This window comes from Ovis aries, chromosome 2, assembly GCF_016772045.2.
Source record: "Ovis aries strain OAR_USU_Benz2616 breed Rambouillet chromosome 2, ARS-UI_Ramb_v3.0, whole genome shotgun sequence".
NCBI classification, from domain to species: Eukaryota; Metazoa; Chordata; class Mammalia; order Artiodactyla; family Bovidae; genus Ovis; species Ovis aries.
This window is the reverse complement of record NC_056055.1, coordinates 218,738,837-218,758,879: the sequence shown is the minus strand read 5'-3', so window position 1 is coordinate 218,758,879 and position 20,043 is coordinate 218,738,837. Positions and strand designations below refer to the sequence as shown.

Below are 20,043 nucleotides of genomic sequence, written 5' to 3'. Positions count from 1 at the left end.
GGGCTCCAAAATCACTGCAGATGGTGATTGCAGCCATGAAATTAAAAGACGCTTACTCCTTGGAAAGAAAGTTATGACCAACCTAGAAAGCATATTCAAAAGCAGAGACGTTACTTTGCCAACAAAGGTCCGTCTAGTCAAGGCTATGATTTTTCCAGTGGTCACGTATGGATGTGAGAGTTGGACTGTGAGGAAAGCTGAGCACCGAAGAATTGATGCTTTTAAACTGTGGTGTTGGAGAAGACTCTTGAGAGTCCCTTGGACTGCAAGGAGATCCAACCAGTCCATTCTAAAGGAGATCAGTCCTGAGTATTCTTTGGAAGGAATGATGCTAAAGCTGAAACTCCAGTACTTTGGCCACCTCATGAGAAGACTTGACTCATTGGAAAAGACTCTGATGGCTGGGAGGGATTGGGGGCAGGAGGAGAAGGGGACAACAGAGGATGAGATGGCTAGATGGCATCACCAACTCGATGGACATGAGTTTGAGTAAACTCCGGGAGTTGGCGATGGACAGGGAGGACTGCCGTGCTGCGATTCATGGGGTCGCAAAGAGTCGGACACGACTGAGCGACTGAACTGACTGACTGACTGAAGGAGGAACAGAGTGCCTGCTACTGAGCAGAGCTTGTCTTATGAGAGGGGAAGAAGAGAGAACATAGGACTTCTCTTATGCTCAGCTCCAGATCCCCGATATTTCCTTGTTTATCCACAAACTTTCTCCCTTCCCACACCAGACCTGTTGCCTGCTGTTCCATTCCAAGGGACACACACCCTCAGCCTCTCTGGGCCTTATCCTATCCCTCCCCAGATAGTATCAAAGACTCAAAAAGTCTCCATTTGGCAAACTCGAACTTCAGCCCAGCCTGACTCATGAAAAAGACAAAGAAATTTTGGGATTTTGAACTTGTCCATTCACTGAGATCTAGCAGTTAATTAATAGAAACACATGGGTGCTGCCCCTCTTACACCTAGACACTGCTCTGCAAAATCAGGCATTTGGAATTGCATCCACTTATTAATGAGCTAGGCTTTTCTTCACTCTAGAAAGAGAACAGCCTAGACTGTAGATGAAGGAGCTCCAGAGAAACAACATCAAAAGAACCCCTTCATGAAGATGTAAAAGTGAAGCGACAATTACCTAATGAGCAGTTCTTAAGTGAAAAGTGAATCAGAATCACCTTGAGGGGAGGGGTTTGCTTTCCTGGTGACTCTGTGGGAAATAATCTGCTTACCAATGCAGGAGACAGGGCGTTCGATCCCTGGTCCAGGAAGATCCCACATCCCTCGGAGCTACTAAGCCCATGAGCCACAAATATTGACCCCGTGCTCTAGAATCTGGGAGCCTCCTACTGAGCCTGTGTGCCACGCCTACTGAAGCCGGGAAGCTCTAGAATCTGTGCTCCACAACAAGAGAAGCCATCGCAATGAGAACCCCACACACTGCAACTTGAGAAAGCCCACACAGCAGCGAAGACCCAGGCCAGCCGTAAATAAAGAAATAAAGTTATTATTTTTTAAAAAAGAATCAGCTGGAAAATTGTTTTCAACCTACACACACAGTCCACCCTAGCCAGCTGGCAAACACATGCAACAGAAACATTCTCTACCCCATCAGAATTATAATTCTGTAAGGACCTGGCCTTGAAAGCTTAATCTGTGAGGGCATCAGGATACAACTTAACCAATATGCAAACCACCCCGAATACACAAATATTTGATCTACTATTTTACCAACTAGTTAGGCTTTGGCATGAAGCCAAGATTAAGAAGCTGGGCTAAGCAGGAAGACGCCTGTAATCAGTGGTCTCCCCCGAAGTAAGTCCTCTCTCACCTGAATGTGGCGTCCCTCACCCTAGCCTGTTTCTCATTTTACACATAGAGTTGGGCGATACAGGTAGATGTAAAGAATAAATGAAAAAAAAAAAAAGAATAAATGAATTGTCAGAACCCCAGAGATTTCCATAGGGAGAGCAAAGAAAATATCCTACTGACAAAATGGTCTTCTGAAACACCAAGAACACCTCATTCATTCATTTAACAAATGAATCAGCAGGACTTCCCCGGCAGTACTGTAGTTAAGACTCCACACTTCCAATACAAGGAGCATGGGCTCAATCCCTGGTGGGGGTACTAAGATCCCACATGCCGTGTGGTGCCATTAACAAAAAAAAAAAATTTAAATTACCCATTTCATGCTTCTAAGGATGTTCCCTTCTTCTCATAGGGAAGATGTTGAAGATCATATCCATGTTTTGTCACCTTCCAACTCTGGAAGCTTCATATGTACCATATGCACCAAATATGCACCATATGTAATTCCAGTCTCCACATTTTCAGCATGGAGAATCCTCTGTAAAGCAGACAGAATGTCTTCCATAAGCTGGGTTATGCTGTGAACTTCTCTGTTATTTTTATTTGAGACCCAGCAGGTAGCATGTTTTGGCATCAAGTTTGGATGAGGAGGGCAGGGCAGTGACTTCTGGTTTAAATATCCTTCTTGAAGCTCAGCATGGCATTGGCTTCCTTCTGCCACACCTAATGGCACTGTCTTCAGGAAACAGTCTGCAAAACTCTTAGTTTCTGTTTTTAGGGCTGCAAAATTCCAACCAAAATTAAAGAAGTCCTGCCTGACCCTAAAAAGTCACGGTGAAGAATTTCCCACCTCTCAAATATGTGTAACAATTTTAACAGATTTTTTTGATTATAAAAGCAGCACACGTTCATGTAGAAATCTGTAAAATAAAGAAAAGGGACAGAAGAAAACAATCAGAATATGTGTATCTATCTACATAAATATTTCAGCATAATCAGGATCATACCATATCTCTTCTGCTTTTTTTGGTGTATCTTCTGCTTTTTTGGAATATTTCTCCTGTCAATTATGTAGATCTTTGCCAACATGATTTTTAATTGGAGATGGCATGCTATCCTGCGAGTGTATCATGATTTATTAAAGCTACCCTTTATCATTGACAATTTGTGCTATGCTTAGTCATTCAATCGTGTCCAACTCTTTGCAACCCCATGGACTGTAACCCACAAGGCTCCTCTGTCCATGGAATTCTCCAGGCAAGAATGCTGGAGTGGGTTGCCATTTCTTTCTCCACGTTGGCAGTTTAGTCCACTTCTAATTTTTCACTACTTCAAGCTATCCTCTGGAAAGGTGTTACATATTGATCCTAATCTATAGTTCATTACAGAGGAAAAGGTTGTCAAAGATAAAGCGAGTCTTTGGCATGCTCCTTTCATGATTACTAACAAATATCTAACTGACATCCATGTAAGATGATAACTATGATGGGAACAAGGAGAAAAACCAAGGGAAACTGAAAGAAACCTATATAAAAGACTGAAGGTGGTCTTCAATGAATTTGGAGAAGTAAGTATAAGTACATCAACCAACTAAATGATAATTCATCAAACCTAAAGTGCATTCATTGTAAGATGTGCCATTTATTAATAGTTAAGGTCCCACTTAGGAAGAAAAAAAAAATTGCCAAGGTACCAATTGTGACCAATATTCAGGTAGTTCAAAAGACCAAATGCCCAAGGAAGAAAGCCCTGCTAAAGAGACGCTGAACAGGAATAGAATTTGGGTTGGAAGGAGTGATGAAGTGGCAGAGAGAAAGGCAGTTTCACCCTAAAACCAACACCAGTGGTAAGAACATAACTCTTTAGACAGCACGCTATTCTTTAGTTAACTTCACTCACAGCTCCCTGACTTCATCAGGCTGTTTCATCCTTCTGTGCCTTTTCAAAAACAGTTTTCTGCTTGAAACACCTGTAATCGTCCAGAAAATGCAACTTTTTCTTTTTAGACTTGCCTTTTTGGGGACCTTCCCTGACCTGCTCTAGGAGGAGATGGAGTCTCCAGCACCCGAAGAGAACATTGCTCTCTCCTTGGACCCAACACTGACTCTGCTGACTAGCTCCTGTGTCAACCATAGCCCTCCCAGAAGATTAAAAAGCTGGGCAAAGACAGAGCCCCAAGAAAGGGCATCTTGTGTGGTTTTGTGACTCTGGAGGCCAGAATCTTGTCTGATTGTCAAACCAGGTTCTCACAGCCTGGAAGCAATAACCTGAACCCGCAGCATTTTAACTCAGAGCTGTCTGAAGAGGCCCAGATGGTTTGATGAAGTAGGCAGAGCCCCAACTCCCCAACTCCTGACATTTTACTAAGCCATTAACTTTATCTACCCAAAGCAAACACACGTCTCGGTGGGGGGGGGAGGGTCTCATCATCTGCCAGTTTTTCCTCCCACTGAAGCATAAAAAGCCTCAACTTTTAGAGAACAGACCTGGCCTGTCCTCCAAGCTGCACTCACAGCTCCTCTCTCCTTACCTGTGCATCCCATGGCTTACTCGTCATCTCCCAGCCTCACTTACTAAAGCTCAAATTACTCAGTCTGTTTAATTAAACAAACAACAAAAAAAAATCAAACCTTGCCCTAGTAATAAAACAGTGCAAAAGTTTGAGCCTGTGGCAGCTCTTGGGCTAATCCAGGCATTAAGATCTCAGACTCTCAGTGTTCTCTACTGCCAGGCTTGGAGGATTATTTCAAATTCTTTTTGGAGGGAAAGAGAAGGTCCTATTTGGAGACTAGGTTACAAATGGATTTGGTGTTCATCCCTCAGGACCTGTAGTGATTTGGGAACTTCACTGTTTAACTGTTACGCCCACTCCCTTGTGGACACCAGTAGTCCTGAGTAAGCATACCATGTTTTAATCACAAATTTGCTTTGGCGTAACTGGAGGTCTGAAACTATGTCTTGATTATCTTCAAATGCGTGGTGCCTACAACTCATAATAGGTAATTAGTTTAAGTGAATGAATGCATGATTCAAGCACTGAGGATGATTCAAACTGGATATAATTTACTAACTCTTGGGGAGCTCTCGGCACTGAAGTTTGAGTTAATCATGCTCCCACACCACCAGCCCCATCATGTACCATCCTCATGTAACCACTTGTCCCCAAAAGACATTTCTCTTGGTCCATTGGTTTCTTTCTGTTTCCTTTTTTCACTGTTCCTCATTTCATCCTCTCCACACTCCCCTCAACAAACACATAGAGTCTGAAATGCAGTACTTAGGTGCAATCTCAAAAATAACAGAATGACCTCTGTTCATTTCCAAGGCAAACCATTCATTATCACAGTAATCCAAGTCTATGCCTCAATCACTAATGCCGAAGAAGCTGAAGTTGAATGGTTCGATGATGACCTACAAGAACTTCTAGAACTAACACCAAAACATATGTCCTTTCCATCATAGGGGACTGGAATGCAAAACTATGCAGTCAACAGATATCTGGAGTAGCAGGCAAGTTTGGCCTTGGAGTACAAAATGAAGCAGGGCAAAGGCTAATAGAGTTTTGCCAAGAGAATCCACTGGTCATAGCAAACACCCTCTTCCAACAACACAAGAGAAGACTGTACACATGGACATCATCAGATGGTCAATATTGAAACAATATTGATTATATTCTTTGCAGCCAAAGATGGAGAAGCTCTATACAGTCAGCAAAAACAAGACCAGGAGCTCACTGTGGCTCAGATCATGAACTCTTTATTGCCAAATTCAGACTCAAACTGAAGAAAGTAGGGGAAACCACTAGACCATTTAGGTAAGACCTAAATCAAATCCCTTATGACTATACAGTGGAAGTGACAAATAGATTCAAGGGATTAGATCTGATAGACAAAGTGCCTGAAGAACTATGGACAGAGGTTCGTGACATTGTACAGGAGGCAGTGATCCCCAAGAAAAAGAAATACAAAAAAGGCGAAATGGCTGTTCTGAGGACTTACAAATAGCTGAGAAAAGAAGAAAAGCAAAAGGCAAAGCAGAAAAGGAAAGACATACCCATCTGAATGCAGAATTTTAAACAATAGCAGGGAGAGATAAGAAAGCCTTCCTCAGTGATCAGTGCAAAGAAATAGAGGAAAACAATGGAATAGGAAAGACTAGAGATCTCTTCAAGAAAATTAGAGATACCAAGGGAACATTTCATGCAAAGATGGGCACAATAAAGGACAGAAATGGTAGGGACATAACAGAAGCAGAAGATATTAAGAAGAGGTGGCAAGAATACACAGAAGAACTGTACAAAAAAGATCTTCATGACTCAGATAACCACGATGCTGTGATCACTCATCTAGAGCCAGACATCCTGGAATGTGAAGTCAAGTGAGCCTTGGGAAGCGTCACTACGAACAAAGCTAGTGGAGGTGATGGAATTCCAGTTGAGCTATTTCAAATCTTAAAAGATGATGCTGTGAAAGTGCCGCACTCAATATGCCAGCAAATTTGGAAAACTCAGCAGTGGTCTCAGGACTGGAAAGTGTCAGTTTTCCTTCAAATCCCAAAGAAAGGCAATGCCAAAGAATGCTCCAACTACCACACAATTGCAGTCATCTCACATGCTAGTAAAGCAATGCTCAAAATTCTCCAAGCCAGGCTTCAGCAGTACGTGAACCCAGATGTTCAAGCTGGATTTAGAAAGGTAGAGGAACCAGAGATCAAATTGCCAACATCCACAGGATCATAGAAAAAGCAAGAGAGTTCCAGAAAACCTTCTACTTTATTGACTACACCAAAGCCTTTGACTGCTTGGATCACCACAAACTGTGGAAAATTCTGCAAGAGATGGGAATACCAGACCACCCTACCTGCCTCCTGAGAAATCTGTATGTAGGTCAAGAAGGAAAGCTTAGAACTGGACATGGAACAATGGACTGGTTCCAAATTGGGAAAGGAGTACATCAAGGCTGTATACTATCACCCTGTTTATTTAACTTATATACAAACCACATCATGTGAAATGCCGAGCTGGATGAAGTACAAGCTGGAATCAAGATTGCCAGGAGAAATATCAATAACCTCAGATATGCAGATGACAACACCAGAAAGCAAAGAGGAAGGTGAAAGAGGAGGGTGAGAAAGCTGGCTTAAAACTCAACATTAAATAAACAAAAATCATGGCATCTGGTCCCATCACTTCAGGGCAAATAGATGGGGAAACAATGGAAACAGTGAGAGACTTTATTTTCTTGGGCTCCAAAATCGACTGCAGATGGTGACTGCAGCCATGAAATTAAAAGACACTTGCCTCTTGGAAGAAAAGCTATGATTAACCTAGATAGTATATTAAAAAGCAGAGACATTAATTTGCTGACAAAGATTCGTCTATTCAAAACTATGGTTTATCCAGTAATCAGGTATGTATGTGAGATTTGGACCATAAAGAAAGCTGAGTGCTGAAAAATTGATGCTTTTGAACTATGGTGCTGGAGAAGACACTTGAGAGTCCCTTGGACTGCAAGGAGATCAAACCAGTCAATCCTAAAGGAAATCAGTGCTGAATATATATTGGAAGGACTGATGCAGAAGCTGAAGCTCCAATACATTGGCCACCTGATAAGAAAAACTGACTCCTTAGAAGAGACCCTGATGCTGTGAAAGATTAAAAGCAGGAGGAGAAGGGGATGACAGAGGATGAGAAGGTTGGATGGCATCACCGACTCCACAGACATGAATCTGAGTGAGCTCTGGGAGTTGGTGATGGACAGGGAAGCCTGGCGTGCTGCAGTCCATGCCGTCGCAAAGAGTCGGACACGACTGAGCAAGTGAACTGAACTGGATTGCAGCTCTGATGCAGGACCTGCCTCTCCTCCCTCCACGAGCCAGTCTGAGATGACCCAGGTTGCACCATCTCAAGCATCATCAGTGTCAATGACAAAAGGCAAAGAGGAAGGAGTGTGGTGAACATCAATCCACAGTAGCTTTGCAAACCTCTAACAGAAAGTGAGACTTATCACTTCTACACACCCTCAACTGGCCAAAGCCAGTCACTGGCCACATCTAGATTCAAATGGGCAGGGAAGGGTGACTCTACCCCATACCTGTAAACAGCCCTGACGATGACTACACACAGTGTCTCCCATGGAGTTGGAGGTCAATTAATCTGTTTGACGGGTAGAAAAAAACCCATTCGGCCATCCCCTAGGGGAAGGGTAAGGAGACCCTTGTCTTACAGAAAGGAGGGGAAGTGGAGGTATGCATAAGGAAACAGCAAATGAGCCCTTGCTTCTTCTGCATAAGAGAAAGATGACCCCAGGGGAAGGACAGGAATCCTGTGTGAGTGGAGGAGGCCTGGACCCTCTTTGGGGTGGGAAAATAGAAACTAAAGGGGAGAATTTATATTAATAGAGAGGAAAAGAATGCCTTAGCCACCAGATGGAGAGCACAGATGGTTAAAGGTTATAAAGCTTTGTCATATGGGAAGGAATATACCTTTTGGGGGCATCTCTCCCACTTTAGGAACGTGATTTGTGGGTTTAAGTGACAACATGCTGAGGCTAGTCTCGGGGCAAGCACAAGACAAGGCCAGAGTTTGCCAAGGAAGCCCAGGTGCTGTCTACAGGCCAAAGTCAAGTTTCATTTCAGGTCAAGTTTTGTTTTCTTGATCCGGCTCCATCTAACCTACCCTTTATCCTGAACTGTGACCTGGTACCTCTCCAGTGGGTGGCTCTGCTCCAGCCCATCATCTCCCATGGGCTGCTCAGCCCATCATCTCCCATGGGCTGCTCAGCCCATCATCTCCCATGGGCTGCTCAGCCCTTCCCACCCTGAATCCTTGGTTCCTGTCTCACCCACCTCCTGATCCCCAGCCCCAAGTGTCCACTTTCCATGTCTCCATCTCTCAAAGTGTCTCCTCTCTTCAATCTGCATCTCAGAGGTCTTCATTCCTTTGAACCCTAAAATGAGGTCCACCCCTCTCTGTGCCACAGTCATCCTTTCACAAAGAAATGTCACACACTAAAATTTAGGGGAGATGAGTTGTCTCCCCTAAAAGACTGAGACCATCAAGGGCTGGGTATAGTTTCTACTTAGCTTAACTTTTTGCCCGCAGCCCCCATCACTGGATTTAACAGGAAATAACTATCATAATGACAGTGGGTGGGCTTCCCTGGTGGCTCAGATGGTAAAGAATCCACCTTCAATGCAGGAGACCCAGGTTTGATCCCTGGGTCAGGAAGATCCCCTGGAGAAGGGAATAGCTACCCTCTCTAGTATTCTTGCCTGGAGAAACCCACGGACAGAGGAGCCTGGTGGGCCATAGTCCATGAGGTTGCAAAGAGTCAGACATGACCGAGTGATTATTATCTTTATTTTTCTTAATAACCATAATGACGCTGGGTAGTAGAAATAGTAACGGTCACATTTATCAGGGCTTTATGGATTGGACCTTGTGCTAAGGGTTCAAGCACATCATCTTCTCATCCATACAACCTTCTGATGAGTATTTTTGGCTTCACTTTACAGATGAAAAATTGGAGGCCCAGAGAGAGCAAGCAACCAGCCCCAAAACACACAGCTCTGGTGTCAGAATGAACTCAATTGAGACACCTACCTCTCCACTTAACTCCACTGGTCTATTACTTCTTCAAAGTTCTCAGCACACACTACTCAGTGGTGGTTCTCAGTATTCATCTTAAGTCTTTCTAATGCCAAAGATTATGCTCTTAAACACAAGGCGTTTCCAGCAAAGACTGTCTGTCTGTTCACTGAACCATTGGCCTTTACCTCCAGGGCCACACATCCCCAGCTTCCCGAATGTTAGGTTGACCAGGTGCCTAACACATGCTGAGGGGGTGGGGAGGGCAGTGGTGGCGAACACCCACAGACCCAGACCATAAAACTTCCCACAGGTTCCTCCAAGGTCTTTCCCTCCCCATCCCTGCCACCGAGAATCGAGTGTCCACAGAGGACTCAGAATTATAGATAAAAAGAGCCTCTGGATAGATGAGTGACTTCATAGAGCAGAGTCCTCCCATGACCACTCCAGGCAAGTCTACCCCTCCTGCCCTGAAGATGTGAGCAAGAAGTCAGTGTCCTCGGCAAAGCCATTGAGATCTGAGTGTAAGACTGCTGAAGCAGTTCACCTCATCTTGACCAAACGGGACCCAATAGATGGCTGATCTTAATGTGATATTTGAAGCAGACAGTGAGTGGTAGGAGCTGTGTTATGTCAGCAGGGGGAGGGGGAGGGCCCCCAGGGATGCTTAGAGGAGTCCCAACGTCCATTCATCCCTTGACCACGCACCTGGAGGGCAGGGTGCTGACTACTCTGGGTGAACCAGCTGCTTGAAAGATGAAGGGAAGGCTGGAGATTGCTGAGCCACGTTCCTGGGAACAGGAAGACATAGGAGACCTGCCTTCATGTTCTCAGAGCAGGGCTACTTGTGTGTAGAGGGACCAACAGGAGTAGCTACAAAGAGGGAAGGAGTTATGGCTCCCGATGAGGCTGAACCAGCCAGGCGGGGAGAGAAAGTCCGTGTGGTGGGCGGGACAGGCAGTCTGGCCAGCACAGAGGCCTCATGGGAGACCTGGCCTGGCTCTTTCTCTAGCAGTCTCTGAAACACGAGCTGGCACTGTGTCCCAGCAGCTGGCTTCCCATCGCCCAGTCTTTTTCTCGATTTTCTTTCTCTGAACCCTCCTCTATCTGCCACCACTCACCTGCTCTTAAGTCACTGCATTGGGAAGAGATTGACAGCCCCTGGAGTGAAAGACACCCAAAACCTGCAAGCATACCATCCCTCTGCCTACCCACACACATTCTGCCCCATTTATTTGCACGTCCATACCCAGAATGCCCTGCTGGTCCATGCCAAAGCCATTAGACACATTAGATGGTCCTTGCCAGGGTCTGGAGACTGAAGTTGGCAGAGTTAGGCGTCCCTCAAAGGGCGATGTGTTTACTTTCATGTAATTGAAATTGGGAATGAGTTGGTTTGCCTGCACCCTTGGTCCCCTTGGCTCAGATTGGCATGGGGCAAAAAGAAAACCAGATGCAACAAGAAACGATCTTTAAAGCCATGGGACCAGCTTTCAAGGTCCACATGCTGCTCACCAAGTTCATCCACCAGCCCAGACCTTCCACATTCTAGCTCAGCCCAGCCGTCAAGAGTGTGGCCTCTCTTAATTTTGGGTTTCAAGAGAAGTTTTCAGAATCCAGATTCAGGATATTTTTCTACCCCTTTCCCTTCATTTCACAGTGCAACAGCTTCCTCTTTGGGTTCAGAGAGGCCAAGAAACTTGCAAAAAATGCACCTGGGCCTGATGAGCCCCCAGCCTCGGTCCCAGGGTCTCAGAGTACCCCCCAAAGCTGCTGCTCCAGAGGTATCTGTTCATAGTCCCAGAGGGCAGCCAGGGGAAAACCTGCTTCCTCAGGGTCAGTGAGGAAGGAGAGGCAGGCAGCAGGTGGGAACAAGCACCAGGACAACATCCAGAGAACAATCAGAAGAGAGGATGACGCGTATGTGTGTGGAAAGTGAGAGGGAAGGGGTAGATATTAGAGAAGAATAAGAAAAAGAGCAAACAGAACAAAACCTCATGTTCTGCTTCATCCAAAAAGGCTTCTTTTGTGCAGTGTGTATCAGATGCATCTGCCCCTATGGGAATGGAAAGTGCACCGTCCCTGACTCAGATTTCTTTTTTTAATTTTTTGTATTTATTTATTTATTTTTGGCTGTGCTGGGTCCTCATTGCTGCACACCGGCTTTCTCTAGGTACAGTGAGCGGGGGCTACCCTTCACTGCAGCGCACAGGCTTCTCGCTGCAGTGGTTTCTTTCGCAGTGGAGCTCGGGTTCTAGGTTTCAGTAGCTGTGGCACGTGGGTTTGTGGTGCATAAGATGTGGAATCTCCTCAGACCAGGGACCAAATCCATATTCCCTGCATTAGCTTAGCTGCATTGGTGGTTAACTTAACCACTGGACCACCAGGGAAGTCCCTCAGGCAGATATTAAATAGCTGGGCAATCCATTCATTTGATTCAACCTAACTTGCTCACTGAGTTGTCTGACACCACGGTGGTTAACTGGGGACGCACAAATGAAAGATGTGACCTCTGCCAGGTGGTGCCCGCGCATGTCAGCCTCGCCGGTAGGGGATGACTGCTTTCTGGGTGTCAGGGTGGGTCCCCCTGAGTCATCCACGCTCCCTTGTCAGGGCGGTAGCAAGCCTAACAGCCCAGAGGTAAGCGTGGACTCTGAAGACACAGGGTTCATGTTCAGCAGGAGGTTCTGCTGCTTTTGAGCTGAGGGATCCTGGGCAAGTTCCTTACCTCTATGCCCCAGCTTCCTCATCCGCTAAACGGAGCTGATAACAGAACCCACTCGTGGAGCTGAGATGAGAACTGAATGAGTTAACACATGTAACGCTCTCCACACAGTGTCAAGCACTCAATAAACATTTAGCTATTGTTATCATTGCAGCTGGCCGCACATATTAACAAAAGTCATTGCCAAGCTTCACGGAGCCGCAACTGAGGCCACAGACCTGAGCAAAGCTAAACAGTTTTTACAAGAAACTAGACCATGAATCTGACCTTCTTGCCCAGGGCTCTAACCAGGTAAGTACAAGAAAATGAGCACTTATCATGTGTATAGACCATGGGATAAATTGATTATTAGAAGAGTGATTGGCCAGGAAGTAAGAATTTCAGATCTTAACATTCAGATGAAAGGTCTGCTCTGGATCCCTGGATTTCGGCCACCTCCCGGCTATGGGTTGGAGAGCACATGAGGCAGGAAGGGGGTCAGAGACAACTTTCTGAGATAGTGCTCAGGTGCAGACCCAGAAAAGGCAAGGGTCCTGACATGAGGTCAGTGTAACTCCAGACCCTTGAGAAAGGTAATTGGAGGGAGCATTGATCAAAGTCTCACAACCTTGACACCACCCTCTCCTTGGTGTCTTCCCACTTGCCCTTCCCCATCCCAAGCCTCAGGGTGGGGTCAGAGACAGACAGATTTGGAGAGCTGAGTCCCAAGTCCCAGGAAAACCCCTTCCCCTATTCCCCAGGATTAGACGATTAGGAGGAGAACAAAGGAGCAATTCACCAGTGGATTCTGCAATTCTCCCACGTCCGACTCAGCAACCGCTGAGTTCTCACCATCTCAAGTGGCTGGAGAGAAGGTGGGGGCCAGCTGGCTGGGCTGAAACAGCGTCTGTACAGATGCCTCTCCCAGAAACACTCCAATGCCTTCTGTGCATACAGCTTGCGGTAGAAGCGAGTGTGTGTGTGCGTGTGTGTGTGTGTTCAGGTTGCTCTAGGAAAAATCAGAGATGAGGGACCTAAGTACCGAATCTCGGAAGAAAACCTTCCATAGATCCTCTGTTTGGAAAGATGCCTGAATTCCACCCAGTTTTCTTAAATCCAGAAGACAGCCAGGCTGAACGACTGATACAACCCAAGGCCCCCTCCAACTGATACATACTCTGCAAAAGATACATTTTGAAACCTTTGGAAAACAGAGAGAAGATTTTTTCATAATTTCATCATGGGTAGTACTTGAGGTATATTTCTTTCAGTTTTTTTCCACAATACTTATAACTATCATCCAATTCAGTCTTCACTGGTGGCTCAGATGGTGAAGAATCTGCCTGGAATGCACGAGACCCAGGTTGATCTCTGGGTCAGGAAGATTCCCTGGAGGATGAGATGGCAACCCACTCCAGTATTTTTGCCTGAGAAATCCCATGGACAGAGGAGCCTGGCGGGCTACAGTCCATGGGGTCACAAAGGTTGGACATGACTGAGTAACTGGACAACAAGAGTCAACAAATTCACAACCAATTCTTTCTCAGTTCTGTGATATCTTCTTGTTCCTATCATTTTATCACAAGCAGTTTTCCATGTGATATATTCTTCCCATCCTGGCTTCTTATGGAATGGAGCCCAATTTGAGGACTGGTTGTTGAAGGGGTTCAGGGTGATTTTAAAAAGGGGCAGAAAACCAAAGGAGAGCTTTGGTTTGTGTGTTTAAGCTCTTGAAAGGCTACTTCCAAACAAAACAGGGAAGGCGCTGTCTTCTCCATTGCTTTACAGTCTGAATAAAATAAGAGGAAAGCAATGAACGCTGAAGCTGTGAAGGAACTCACGCTGACTATTAAGATGATTATACTCTAAAGTGGATTAAAGTTCCCTGGATCTTTCTGTCCAGGATGGATTGTGGTCACTCCTTTCTGGGTTCCAAGAGATGCACAAAATGTGGCTCCTCTTACCAAGAGGATTCAGTATTTGAAGGTTTTTAATGGACCCTTTCTTCAGTTCTTATTTTCCACTGTAAATTAAATTCATATACATTCTCATTTCCTAGAACATACCTTCCCACCTCCTAAACATCCATGCCCTCTCTTTCTCCTCTTTTTACAGACTGGGCATGTTCCAAGGAGGTGGCATAGAGGGAGTCTTAAAAATATTTTTAAGCTTTTCCTCAGGAATTGAAGACTTCTTGGCAAACATAACTTTTAGCCAGGCTGAGGGTATCCTGTTTCACAAGTCCTTAGTTTCTACCCTCTTATTCTTTAGACAGAAATGCCGGAAAGGAGCTTGATGAGATGTCTGAAGCAGAAGGGTGTTGATTTAACAAAAAGAGGTGTTCCTTAGGTTAAGAAGTAGTTACTGCTTTGTCGGGGAATAACTGTTGGAGAGGTGACGGTCCATGTGGGAAAAGGAACAGAGAAGCTTCCAACCTTAGCTCATAGAGTTGAACATCCTGCCACTCAACTCCCTGGTTGATCCATAGAGCGGGGATGGAACACCAACAGCCAGACCCTCCCCACTTTCCAGTCTCCAGAGAGGTGTCAGCTGTCACCAGCTGGGTCCAAGTACAAAGGACCTCAGCTCCTCAATGGGGTCCTCATGGCGCAAGCTACCAGTTGCCCTGGCACAGTTTTGCCATGACCCACAGAGTTCAAGGAAGAATAAAGATGGTGGCAGTTCCCTGGTGGTCCAGCAGTTAAGACTCAGTACTTTCATTGCTATGGTTCTGGGTTCAATCCCTGGTCGGAGAACTAAGATCCCACAAGTGGCATGGTGCAGCCAAAAAATAAATTTAGAAAATAAAAATAAAATAAAGATGGGAGTGATCACAGTTTGGAAGAAAAGAGGTTCTTCTTGCAAGATTAGTTGCCTAAAGGCCTAGGATGAGAGGAGAAAGGAGAATATTTCACGGCTACGCAGTTCTCATTGGCAATTTGGGAAACTGACTGATACCATTAATAAGCGGTCCCCGCCACCTCCTTCCTTTGGAAGGCCTATTCCCAGGTTGGCTTCTGGCTTCAGTGTCTGTTCTCAAGCCCTTCATCCAGCTGCTCAGGGGAGGTGCCCTCCTGACTAAGGATGAAGCAGGGAGTGGGAGATGAGGGGTGAAGCGGATAGCATAGTCTCATAAACAGCCCCAGCAAAGCTGAAGACAAAAGCCAACATCATCCTCCAGCTTGCAGAGCCACGAACAGCCCCATTTGGAAAGATGTCGTTGCAAGCCCTAAGGGGCTGGGGAGGCTCAACAGTGCAGGGAGAAGGAGCTGGTGATTCTTTCAACAAAATTTCTAAGTCATAACATACCAGTAATTGGAAAAAAGAACCTCAAAGCTCATCTCAAAAATTCCTCCTTCTGAGATGAAGGCATCCAGGTTTAATCAGCCTAAATGGTTTCTCCAAAGTTCAAGGAGGAGCCAGGATTGCAGCCACAGTGTTTTGAATCGAGCCCTCGGTTTATCTTTGTTACTCCATGTTTATCTTCACACCACCAGCGTGAAAGCCCTCCATCCTCTCCTGTAAACAATGCCAGATGCATCTTGCTTCAGAGTAAGGATTATTTCCCCTGCAGCAGGTGGGAAAGCGTGCTGCAGAGCAGAACATCAAGTCTCTAGGGTAATTCTCAGCAAAGGGACAACTGGCCAAGAAATAAAGAAAGAGCAATGACATCCAAACAGTTGGAACCAGGAAGGTTAAAAGCTTAGGGTGGTGATGTTGGAGGAAAAGCTTAAGAATGCTTCTGCTCCAGGCAGAGCCAAAGATGTAAGCATTTGTCTTCTGTGCTCCCAAGTTTCCTTTTCTCCGCCCTTGTCCCTCTCAGACATCAAGCTCCTCTTCCTCATAAGCAACATTTGTTTTTCAGGAAAGATGTTAACGAAGGCATCCACTTAAAGCAGAATTGACTGAATATTCTCTCAGGCAGATTCTCTAAGATGTCAGAGCTAGAAGGGATCAAGACTCACACTGCCAAGCTAGAATGGGGGGTGGGTAACGTTTTTAATCTAGAAGCTAAATACTAGGTATCAACATCACCCATGCTCTGGACCAAGGATATAAATCTAAGCACTTCCCAGCCTGTCCAGCATACAGCAAGCCCTCAGCAGAGGACCATAACTCAGGGCTTACCCCAACTCTGCCTCCCTTCTCAGGAGAGCTTGACCTAGGTAGGTATTTGAAAGATCAAACATTATTTTGTGCATATTTCCTTTCAGGATATTCTGCCACCAGCTTTACCTCTGGTCACCCTACGGATCTGGAACCACATCCCGTCCAGAACATCATTATCCGTCTTCTACTGGAACCCAGGGCGAATCAAGATGGGTCAACATATCTCTCTCCTCTTTCTTGGCCACCTCAATAGCACTCCACACTGCAATTATATGCACATGGCTTTGTTGAAGAATTAGGGAAAACTCAAAAGGAAATGGTCATTTAGACTGGTCAACTTTTGAGTGAACTATGAACGTGGAGTCTCTCTTTCAGCTCCCAAGGGACAGCATCTAACAGTTAGGCTTCCACAAGAAAGAGCTCCTCTGTGCAGGTCTGCCATATATTGCACAGGGAGCACCATTCATGTAACAGTGTAGTGCCTCCTTGTCCAGGGCCTGGTCCACACAAATAGAAAAGCAGCTTCGCCTCACCCCTACGTGGGCCCCTCTGCACGCAGGTTATTCACATGGCCTTTAAATACCACTTCTTCAAGTCTCTGTGTCCTAAATGCTATTCCTCTTCAGGAACCTTTCTCTCCTGTGCATACAAAGAGATGCCAGCTCGCTAAATCATTCCTATGGTTTACAGTCTCATGTACAGCTATGGGGGCTTCCCTGGTAGCTCAGTGGTTAAGAATCCGCCTGCAATGCAGAAGACTCAGGTTCAGTCCCTGGGTCAGGAAGATCCCCTACAGGAGGGCATGGCAACCCACTCCAGTACTCTTGCCTGGAGAACCCCATGGACAGAAGCGCCTGGCGGACTACAGTCCACTGTGTCACAAAGACTCAGACACAGCTATAGCAACTGAGCACACACACGCATCTACAGCTATAGATGAGGCTATGTGGTCAACATCAATGGTTGGTCATCACTGAGTCTCAAATACTGTAGAAAAATGGGGTCCAGTCCCGCAAGCGGTGAATATGGATCCTCCGGTTCTCCTACTAGGCAGAGCTGTCCTAAAGGTAAACATTAAGTACAGGAGAGGAGGAAAAAGGGTCCTATACAAACCACAATGGATAAGATCTCTAGCTCTACCCTTATGGTCAATGGGCACCCACAGCTGTGCAACAAGCATTTGGTTTCTTAGGGGCTCTCTCCCATGGACAGCCATGCCCACAAAACGGCTACACTGGGACATATGTGTTTCTTCGTCAAGTGAAAAAACTTTAATAATAACCTACATGACTCCCCAGATAGTAGAATCTCTCTCTAATACATGCATTCTCAACCGGGGATATATCACTGTGAACATTAGTTCTTAGGGGGATTAAAAATATCTTAGATATTACAATGATTTGGGCCTTCAAAAGGTTAAAGCATATAAAAATACGCAGAGTATACAGCAAAGGAAAAGTAGTGATGAAAAAACCGATGCTTAAAAAGACTACTTGCATCCATGCATGCTAAGTTGTTTCAGTCATGTCTGACTCTTTGCAACCCTTTGGACTGTAGTCCGTCAAGCTCTTCAGTCTATGGGATTCTCCAGGCAAGAACACTGGAGAGGGTTGCCATGTCCTCCTCCAGGGCATCTTCCCAACCCTGGTATCGAACATGCATTTCTTACATCTCCTGCATTGGCAGGTAGGTTCTTTACCACCAGCGCCGCCTGAGAAGCCCAAAAAGGCCACATAGCGGAGTAATAATGAGAAAACTTGGGAAATATTGCTGTAATAGAGGAGAAAAAAGGGCATGAAGGAAAGTTGCCAGTTCTAACTGCTATGATAGTTATCATCATCATAATTAAAAACATTTTGTATGCATGCCCTAAATTAATCCTCCTGACAATCTTCAGGAAGAAGGACTATTATAGTCATTTAAGATGATGAAATAGCTTTAGAGGTATTGTCCAAGGCCACACAACTAGCACCTGGCAAAGGCGCGATTCCAGCCAACTTCTGTCTGACTCCAAAGTCCATGGTCTCAGCCATCCTCGAATGCTGACTGCATCGCTAGCCCAGTAGAAGGAAGGTTGGCAAGAGAACAACCCGTCTTTAGACTCTACCATCTACTCCATCAGCTCAAGTCTACCTCTAAAATCATGGAGGACAGTTAAGTTCTAAGGAAGGAGACAGACAAGTCTGGGGAAACTCTGGGTCGAGTTGAGAATAAGAAGGGAGGGAGGTGGCCCCATTCTCCCCTGCATCTGCCTCCTCTTCCTCTACTGGAAGACATGGAGCCACCAGGACCAGGATCCTGGAATCTGGGGTAAAGAGAGAAGTGAAAAGGGAGGAGGGTGGTCCCTGCTGTGAGCTCAGTTACTATTGCTGAAACCCAGTGCAGGGCTGCAGCCAAGCCCCAGGGATAGGGTGACCTCTATACAAACAGAACTTCCCTAGGCAGCGCTTCTGCAAATATAAACACAGATTCACCACGTGATGGGTTCAGCCAGTTCATGTAAACACTAAAGGGAGGGAAAAAAAAAAAAACTCAAGGGAAAAAATATGCTCCAACAAGATGAAGCAGGGTCCTGTGACTCAGAGTGTGGAAGGTCGAGAGCTAAAGGGCTCAGAACCCGCCAGGCCTGCAGTAAAGCCACAGAGATGCTCTTGCTACTTGGGCACAGGGAGCCTTGATCCCCCCACACACAGTGGGGGAAAATCTTTGTCAGGAGCAGTGAAAATGGGTGGCTTTCCATGGATATCTGAAGCACATGGGGTTAGACTTTCCATGGAAAACAGAGGGTAGTCCTGAAGCAGGAGGGCCTATAGGTAGACATCAGGAGGACTTCCCCATGGCCAGGTGTCTTCGTGGAAACAAGGTGCCTCAAGAGCTCTATCTAAGCTTGGGAAGAGCCGGCTGCTCAGAAGCAGGGGATGGATGGGATAAATTCTGAACAGCACACCCTTCCTCCCTACGCCCATACCCCTGACCCGGTTGTTTGTACTGATGAAGAGAAGCTCTCCACCACACCCCCATGCCCTCAGGAAGAATGCTAGCAGAGTATCTGGGTGTTTTGCAAACAATCCGCGCTGCCCCAGTAAGAAGAGCCAGCTCTCCAAAGCATTTGCAAATACCCTGCTCTCCTGGGCCAGGAGAGATTTGACAACACTGCAGCTCGGTCTTTCCAAGACATCCATTAACCTAAAATAAACCAGGCAAGGAGGAGGTTGGCAGATGGACCCCATGGCCGGTGCGGAGGCAGGATGCTGTGTACTGGGGCTATGGCCTCCCCAGCGTTTCCAGAAGAGGCCACAGAGCTCAAGGATGTCCCAGTAGTCAAGTCGGCCAGAAGTCTCTGACTCTGGACTGAACCAAGGGGACAGTGGGTTCCACTCTAGGACCTACCACCGTGATGGGGTTCATTCAAGCAGAAATAGCCTCCTATATAGCTCAGCAGGGGACCCAAGGGCCCACCTGACTCAATGGGAGCTGAAATAACACCAAAACGCAGTTCAGTACAGGAATGGAGGAGGGACAAAGGGAGGGAGACCTGAGTAGGCCCAGCCCAGAGGAGAATGAAAGGGCCTGGGAGGCAATAAAAAAGAGAGAATAAAGACAGGTGGATTTCAATGTTTAACAGCAACAAACCCTTGTCTGTATGTACTTATCGCAAGTGTTTACTTCCATATTATCACATGCAGGCATGTAGAACCATATATAGGGGCCAAATCAATAACAGATAAGTCTTACAACAACAGAAGATATTTGGGGCAACCAGTCCCTGGCCCCACCGCTTCTTATCTGTACAACCTTGGGCAAGTAACAGAACTTCTCTGTATCT

The 20,043-nt window shown here is 45.9% G+C and overlaps 1 long non-coding RNA gene across 1 annotated transcript in view; it reads right to left on the bottom strand.

The window, feature by feature from the left end:
- The window catches only part of LOC114113222 (uncharacterized), a 96,241-nt gene that overhangs the window by 65,968 nt on the left and 10,230 nt on the right, over positions 1 to 20,043 (bottom strand). The window contains exon 2 of the long non-coding RNA XR_006058842.2: positions 2,189 to 2,735. This is a non-coding gene — a long non-coding RNA (uncharacterized LOC114113222). The remainder of the gene's footprint in view (positions 1 to 2,188; positions 2,736 to 20,043) is intronic.